The sequence below is a fragment of the Pongo pygmaeus genome, chromosome 23 (genome assembly GCF_028885625.2).
Source record: "Pongo pygmaeus isolate AG05252 chromosome 23, NHGRI_mPonPyg2-v2.0_pri, whole genome shotgun sequence".
Taxonomy (NCBI): Eukaryota; Metazoa; Chordata; class Mammalia; order Primates; family Hominidae; genus Pongo; species Pongo pygmaeus.
Genome location: NC_085931.1, coordinates 12,215,565 through 12,224,488, shown reverse-complemented (window position 1 = coordinate 12,224,488; position 8,924 = coordinate 12,215,565). Strand labels below are relative to the sequence as shown.

Here is an 8,924-nt window from a genome sequence, read left to right as displayed (position 1 = left end):
CCCCACTACCCATGTCCCTTTACCTTCATTTAGTGAGTCAGTTAGGCGGGTTCCCCCCAAACCCCCCACTTCCCGCCTCCGAACACCCTGCTTGGAAACCTTCCGGAGCCACCCTGGTGTGCCTCCATCTTCTCTCCCCTTCCCCCACCCCTTACCGGCGATTTCATTCTTGCCAGGCTGACATTTGCAATGGTGGGCATCAGGCCTCACTCAGTGGCCACAGTTTTTGAAGATGGGGGTGGCACGGTCCCACTTCCCTGGAGGCAGCTCGGGCCGAAGTCATAGCCCTTGACCTGCGTGGGCAAGCGGGCGGGTCTGCTCTTGTGGGGTTTTTTCCCCCCACTTCCCTCCTCAGGCCTCCCTCCCTAGGAAAGCTTCACCCTGGCTGGGTCTCCATCACCTTTTATCATGATGTTTTAGTTTCTCCACCCTCCAGCCAGTATAGTTTCACAATGGGAATGGCGTCACAGCTCTAGTCTGGGCGTTCTTTGTATTTGCCCATAATAGAAACGTTTTCTGAAAACTAATACTTTGCTCACTTAAGATTTCCAGGGACGGTGCCTTGGCCCGTGTTTGTTGTTTTGTTTTGTTTTGTTCGTGTTTTTCCTTTTTCGTATGTATTTCTTTTCAGGTGAAGTAGAAATCCCCAATTTTCAGGAAGACGTATCTTTTCCCCAAGACATGTTAGCTGCTGTTTTCTCCTGTTGTTAACTAGCGCTTTTGTGAATCTCTCAACGTGTAGTGAGAGCCGGTTGATGTTTACTTCAGAACATCTTATTTTCTTGAAATCCATAAGCGAATGCTGCTGTTGCTCTTGCTGCTGCTGCTGCTGCTCTTGTTGCTGTTGTTGTTGTTTTCAAAGCACACCCCGGCCACCCTTTACGGAATCAAAAGCGTTATAAAATATGTGTAATTATTTCCTGACCACGCCATTCCTCCTCCTCTCTCTGTCTCTCTGTCTCTCTTTCTCTGTCTCTCTCTCTCTGCCTGTCTGTCTATTTTTCTCTCTCTATTTGCCTGTCTCCCTCACTGTGTCTGTCTTCTGTCTTACTCCCTTTTTTTGCCTTTCTGTCTCTCTCTCTCTGCCTGTCTGTCTCTCTCTCTCCCTGTCTGTCTGTTTCTCTCTGTCCATCTCTGTCTTTATCTCTGTCTGTCTCTTTCTTTCTCTCTGTCTCTCTGTCTCTGTGTGTCTCTCTCTCTGCCTGTCTCTCTCATGGTGTCTATCTTCTTTCTTTCTTTCTCTGCCTGCCTCTCTCTCTCTCTCTTTCTCTCTCTCTGTCTCTCTCTGTTCTTCTCGTCTTTCTCTGTCTGTCTCTTTGTCTGTCTGTATCTCTCTTTCTTTCTTTTTCTCGCTGTCTCTGTGTCTCTCTCTCTGTCTCTCTCACTGTGTCTGTCTTCTGTCTTATTCTCTTTCTCTGGCTGTCTGTCAGTGTCTCTCTCTCTCTCTCTCCCTGTCTGTCTGTCTCTCTCTCTCCCTGTCTGTCTGTTTTTTTCTTTCTCTTTGCCTGTCTGTCTCTCTGTCTCTGTCTCTCTGTCTCTCTCTCTCTGTGTCTATCTTCTTCTTACTGTCTTTCTCTTCCTGTCTGTCTCTCTCTCCTTGTCTGTTTCTCTCTGTCTCTGTCTCTGTCTGTCTCTCTCTCTGTCTGTTTCTGTCTCTCCCTCTGTCTGTCTCTTTCTCTCTCTGTCTCTTTCCCTCTGTCTGTCTCTCTCTTTCTTTCTCTCTGTCTCTCCAACTGTCTCTGTCTCTGTGTGTGTGTGTGTGTCAGCTTTCTGTCTTACTCTCTTTCTCTGCCTGTCTGTCTGCCTGTTGGTGTGTCTCTCTCTCTGTCTATCTCTCTCTCTTTCTGTCTGTGTCTCTCTTTCAGTTTCTCTCTGTCTCTTTCCATCTGTGTCTTTCTCTGTGTCTTTATCTCTCTGTCTCTCTCTGTCTTTCTCTCTTTGTGTATCTTTGTGTCTCTCAGTCTGTCTCTATGTCTCTGTCTCTGTGTCTCTCTCTCTCTCGTGCTCGCTCACTCTCTGGCTCTCTCTATCTCCTCCCTCTCTTTCTTGACAAAATAAGTACAAGTACATCTAATCTAATCTATTACCACGGCCTGAATTCTTAATTTTAGACATCCCAGATTTGATCTCCCTACAAAATGCTGTACAGAACTGGCGAGTTGATTTCTGGACTTGGATACCTCTTAGATACTACATATTAATAAACATCCAACCCTAAAATCTGGGGTTGCATCTAGCTAGACTGTCTCAAAAAAATCATACCTCTGTTCACCTAGGATGCTGGGAGGGTTTTCTCAATGTGCATCTGCTCATGTCCTTCATGACCTATGACCAAGCCCTGTCGGTTCTGTCTGAAATATGTATCTGCAAACACTTCTCTCCATTTCCACAACTACCCATGGCCCATTGTGGAACCACTGGCTCTTTGAAAAAAAATCCCAGAAGTGGCTTTGGCTTTTTGGCTGGGAGGTCTAAACCTGCTGAGAACTTTCCTGCCCAGGATTCTGTGTGAACAAAAGTGTTTCTGCTGGGAGCTGGGATCCTCGGTACCATGCTTGCTAGCACTGGATGAGTCTCTGGAAGGACTCACAGGACTCCACAAAGCTGACCTGTCCCACCGAGGTCAAATGGATACCTCTGCATTGGCCCAAGGCCTCCAACATACATCACTGTCACCAACCATTACCTTCAGCATCCTTGTGAGCCTGCCCAAGGCCCTGACTCCGGGGAGACTCTTGGGAGCCCGGCCTTCCTCGGCTAAAGTCCAAAGGGATGGTGACTTCCACCCACAAGGTCCCCACTGAACTGCAAAGATGTGGAGCATAGGTCAGAGAGGGGAGCATGAGGGGAGACATCCTGACAGGCAATGTGTTCCCTAGGCTCTGGCCACCCCACTCACGTCCCACATAATTGGCACCCACGGGACACCACCGCTTTATCCCCTCCTCTGTCCACAACCGCCCCAACCCCACCCAACAACCCAGGCACACACACTGGAGGTTAAAAAACCACACGGCCTGAATAGAGCCTGATGGAGTGAGAGCTCATTTCACGAAGCGGGGGGGTGGGTTGGGGTGGGGTGGGGTGGGGGTTGGGGGTGTGTAGAGAGCCTGATTCTCCCTCGTGGGTGGCTACAGGATACAAATGAATATCACTTCTTGGGCGGAGGGGCTTCTTTGGGCCGTCACGTTTGCCATCAATGTTTGTGGGACTGTCTCTCAAACCCTTCCTTGAGGCCACAAAATAGATTCCACCCCACCCATCAACGTTTCCCTGCGTACTGGATGTATCCTGTCAAGAGACCTCAGCCTGATACGTTGAGTTAAACACCTTTATTGGCTTTCTGTGTTTGTTTGCTTCTGAGATGGAGTCTTGCTCAGTCCCCCCATGGCTGGAGTACAGTGGCGTGATCTCAGCTCACTGCAACCTCTGTCTCCTGGGTTAGAGTGATTCTCCTGCCTCAGCACAACCACGCCTGGCCCATTTTTTTATTTTTAGTAGACACGGTATTTGACCCTGTTTCATTGGTTTTCACTGGAGATTCTAGATTTGAGTCACACCTCATTGTGTGCCACATAACGACTTCTTTTTTTTTTTAAAGCACAATATATCTGCTTTATTTGAGTGGATTTGTATATCTTTATAATTGTGTTATAGATGAAGAAAAGGTATTAAACATGGTGCTGAATATAGTGAAAGTGAAAAGAAAAGAAAGGCTTTCTATTTTGTAGATAGAATAAAGTTGCTCAGTATTTAGAGTTACCTAAATACGTCAGCATTTAAACTCCTCCTACTAAAAGCTTGCCAGTCTGAATAATCCTCCTTGAAACACAATTTTCATATGGATAAGATTTTTAAGAATGTGACTCCTGCGGAATAGCTGGACAGACAATACACATTTAAAAAAAAAACAGCACAAGGATCCACCAGACTTCGGAAAAAATCAAAAACAACACAAGCCTTATGAAGAACTGAGTTCTTAAAATATTATGGAGAACATAGCTATTGGAAGAGATGGCAATATTGGCAAGTTGATTTTTACATTGGTCAGCAATAGCTAGCACTATTTTTCTGGCAATCTTTCAGGCACTGCAACTACTACAGCAAAATGATATATAATCCATTAAACAACATAATCACAAATCAAAAAATATTTTAGTAATATAATGCTTCAGATTTAGAGGCAAATCAAGTGTTAAAACTCAAGTGCTATAATAACTAACCCCAAAGATAACTGTAACTGACAAAAAAGCTTCTGCAGAGTTACTACTTCAGAATTATACTTTCTCTTGGTATTTATTTTATTTTATTTTATTTTATTTTATTTTTATTTTATTTTTTTCTTGAGATGGCATCACACTCTGTCGCCCAGGCTGGAGTGCAATGGCATAATCTTGGCTAACTGCAACCTCCACTTCCCAGGTTCAAGCGATTATCCTTCCTCAGCCTCCTGAGTAGCTGGGACTACAGGCGCCTGCCACCATGCCCAGCTAATTTTTATACTTTTAATATAGGCGGGGTTTCAACATATGGTCTCGATCTCTTGACGTTGTGATCTGCCTGCCTTGGCCTCCCAAAGTGCTGGGATGACAGGCATGAGCCACCATGCCTTGCCCTCTCTTGATATTTAAACTTTTAAGTCAGTCCAGAGAAATACAATAAATGTCAACAGTAAGTAGGGTGTTGAGGCAGAAGTAGGACCTAACTTTTTCATATGTTATTCAGTTGATAACAATATGACCTGGGTAGTAATTTCCTATGTGTCTACTTATACACAAATACAAAAAAGTAAAACAGAGATACTGCTAAATAAAGGATACATTAAGTTCTTAATAGTAACTCAATAAACTGGAACATTGTCAATAAGCAGCTAGTGAACTTTTTCAGTGTTTTTTTCTATTATCCAATAAGTGTATTATGCTATTCCTTTCCAATTTCCCAAGCATTTTTTGTCCCAATCACCATTTTTGTGTTCGAAGAAAAAGTAACAAATCAAGTAACAAAACTAAACAAGCAAACAAACAAAACACAACTACAGTATCTGCAAAAGTTTTTTAGAAGACTGAAACTGTTGAGTATAAGCATCTCGTATTCTATTATCATTAGTTAACTGAAGAGTTTGTTAAAGACATACATTTCATAAAAAAAGTTAGTTTGAAGTTATTGACCAGAATGTACCATTCCTAAGTATTAGTAACCAAATTCATGACAATAAAGAGCTTTTTAACAAGAAAAATTAGTGACTACCAGCACCATCAACAAGACTTTGTCTTTACAATTCATTACCACTTACCATGCATTGTAATATATAGGATTGACTCTGATAGCATTTCGAAAACAAGCTAATGCTTTGTCCAATTCTGCAGTTAAGATAAACTCTCGCCCTAATAAAGTATAGGCATAAGCATAATTTGGATCCATTTGGATAGCTCTCTGGAAGAATTTAATTGCAATATCATGTTCCCGTTGCAGACTGAAACAGTTCCCTGCAGCACACCAGGCCTCTGGCGAATTTTTATGCATGTCTGTTAAGTCTTTTGACAGAAATGAAAGAGCGACATCTTTTTGAAGATGCCAAAGTGTTGTAGAATAGATTTGCATGCCTTCAACTCTATAATTCTCAATCCTTCTAAACTCTGAGAATATTCCTTCAGCTTGCATGTACTCTGAAAGTTCAAAATAGGACCTTCAAATTTGGCACAGTACCCAACCAGTATTGAAGTGGTGAGAAGGTAGATGGCTCAAAATATTTATAGCTTCTTTGCAGTAGTATGAACCTAAAGCTAAATAACCTTTCCCCCTTTCACGAAGAAGGCTCATCAAGCCTTCTGCTGCTACTTTTTGTAGATTAAAAGTCTGAATCTGAGGTGTGATTGTGGATATTTCCTCTTCTGAATTGATAAAAGAGTCCAATTTTGTAATTTCCAGGTTGTCATTTATATTAGATTGAGTTATTCCTCCTTTATTAGTTTAACTTTTTGTTTTTCTGTTTGGAATTTTAGGTGTAAACTTCATTTTTAATTTCTTCCTATTCTCCTTGGTTGTGGAACTGTCACTAGTAAAGAGTCATGAACTTCTTCGATGCAGTGCTTTTGGGGGAGATGTCATAGTGGGGCTCATTACCTGAGGTGTTGTAGTTATTTATGGACCAGAACTTTCTGTTAGTGAAAGAATTGGAGTTACCTCTCGGCTATTTCCACTCTGCGAGAAGACAGACTTTGCTCCAGTTTGGCCAATTCTGGCAACAGACTTTTTTGAAGGGGCTCCAGCGGATGGCACATCAATTACAGAAGGTGCATTAGTGTAGTTTTGTAAATAAGATCCATCTCCAGGACTTGGGGTTCCTAATGGAAAGATCCCAAAACTTGGGGTAAATGGACTAAGAGCTGCTGGTCCTGTTAATAAACTTCGACCAGTCTTTGTTTATTTTGAACCTGTTTAGATAATATGGAAGTTCCTGTTCCCAGTGGGATAGTTTCAGGTGAAATTACAGCTGAATCAATAAAAGACACTGGGGAATCTGTATTCAAGGAGTACTTTGAATTGGAAGATTCTAAATTGACTCTGTTTAATTCAATTGTGTCCTGGGGTGTTTCCATAAGAATGGTCTCAGGCTGTCTGTGACATAAACTGTGATTAGGTACTTGTGTTGTTGAAGAGTTGGGCAGACAGTTGCTAAAGTTCTGTAAAGATGTGAATTTAAATGTTAGGTCAGGATCTGGCTTTTCACCTATTTCACATAATGATTCAAAGGGATACCAGAGGAAAGGATTTAAACTAAGTCTCTTTTGGTAACATTCTTATCCTTTGGCAAGCCGATCTGTCTTGCAATATACACGTCCCAACAATGGAAGGGGAAAGCAAACTGAATCACCAAACTCAGTAACAATATCATCATGGTTTTTCTGCTTATTAAACACTCCACCAGATAAGATTTGTTCCCAGTCTGCAAGCTTACTGAGATCAACACAACATTTTGCAAGCAGGTATTTGCATTGCGGTGTAGGACAACTGTGTCTTTTCAAGAGTCTATATGCTTTATAGGCTTTTCCTGGGAGTTAAGAACAGGTTGCCATTAAAAACAAGGCTTCTTCTGAGTATACTTCTGCATAAAGGCGTTCTGTGAGGAAAACCCCACCTCGGTAAGCATAGTGGTTTAGTGCTTGCCATATAGCAGCCTGGAAGGGTTTCTGCAGCACTGTCATCCTCGAGGCAAAGGCCCAATTTCTGCAGTGCCTCAGGAAACCCCCACCCCACCAACCACCCTCCCCCCTGTAGAGGCTCCGGCCCGGCCAGCCTCGGCTCATTTAAATTCACCAGTTACCGGGGGATGGGGGTGGCCGAGCCAGCATGACTTCTTTATCCTGCCGACTGTGGAAAGCCCGGCCCCTTGTGATCCATTACAAAGCGAAAGTCACCTCATATTTGGGAAACAAGTCCACTCCCAAGTTCAGTGGAGGGATGTGGCATGTAGGACGAAGGACTCTGTTCCTTCTGATTTGGTCTGCACAGCGGGGCCTAGGGCTGGAGTCCTCTCTGTGAGGACTGCTGACTCCCTCTACCTTGGGTTCCATTGGCCCCACCCTGGGACATGGGCCTTGGCAGATACTGGCCCTTCCTGGCCCTTAAGTTGCTGTCAGAAACCCCATCTCGTGTTCAGATGCCCCGAATAACTGGCTCGCGCCTCTCTGGAAACATTGGAAATCTCTCCTCTACACATGGTCACCTAAAACCCCAGGAGCTCGGGACACACGTCTGCCATCCACCTCACTGCTTTCGGGAGAGAATGTTGAGAGTCTCTTGCCAACTATCTCTTGACTTGAGTTCCTCATGGGTGTGTGGTTAAGACGTAGTGAGACCAGATGTATTAACTCAGGCCAGCTGCTGGTGGCTCACGCCTGTAACCCCAACACTTTGGGAGGCCGAGGCTGTAGGATCCCTTGAGGAATAGCCTAACCCTGGGGAGGTTGAGACTGCAGTGTGTGAGCAGTAATGGTGTAATTTGGATCCTGCAGTTTTCTAAACATTCATTTTGTAGAATCTGCAAAGGGATATTTCTGAGCCCATTGAGGCCTATGGTGAAAAGGGAAATATTTTCAAATAAAAAGAAAACAGAAGCTTTCTGGGAAACTTCTTTTTGATGTGTGTATTCATCTCACAGTGTTGAAACTTTTTTTATTGAGCAGTTTGGAAACAGTCTTTTTGTAAAATCTGCAAAGGGATATTTCTTAGCCATTTGATACCTAGGTGAAAAAGAGATATCTTCACATAAAAACTAGACAGAAGCATTCTGAGAAAGTTCTTTCTGATGTGTGCATTCATCTCATAGAGTTGAACCTGTCTTTTGTTTGAGCAGTTTGGAAACAGTCTTTTTTAAAAATATGCAAATGGATATTTGTGAGCCCTTCACAGCCTATGATGAAACAGGAAATACCTTGACATAAAAACTAGACAGAATCTTTCTGAGAAAATGCTTTGCAATGTATGCTTTCATCTCACAGAGTTGAACTTTTCTTTTGATTGAGCAGTTTCTAACCAGTCTTTTTGTAGAATCCACAAATGGATATTTGCAGCGCTTTTAGGCCCATGGTGAAAACGGAAATATTTTCACAAAAACACTAAAAAGCAGCTTTCTGAGAATCTTCTTTGTGATGCCTGGATTCATATCACAGAGCAGAACCTTTCTTTTGATTGAGCAGATTGGAAAAAGTATTTTTGTACAATCTGCAAATGGATATTTCTGAGCCGTTTGATGCCTGTAGTGAAAAAGAATTATCTTCACATAAAAATTAGACAGAATCATTCCGAGAAACTTCTTCCTGATGTGTGCATTCATCTCACAGTGTTGAACCTTTCTTTTCATGGAGCAGTTTGGAAACAGTCTTTTTGTAGTATCCCGCAGAGGGATAATTGTGAATGCTTTA

The 8,924-nt window shown here is 42.9% G+C and overlaps 1 pseudogene; it reads right to left on the bottom strand.

Moving 5' to 3' along the window:
- Positions 1-5,289: 5,289 nt before the first annotated feature.
- Positions 5,290-7,205, bottom strand: LOC134739310 (cell division cycle protein 27 homolog; annotated as a pseudogene).
- Between the last annotated feature and the right edge of the window lie 1,719 nt (positions 7,206-8,924).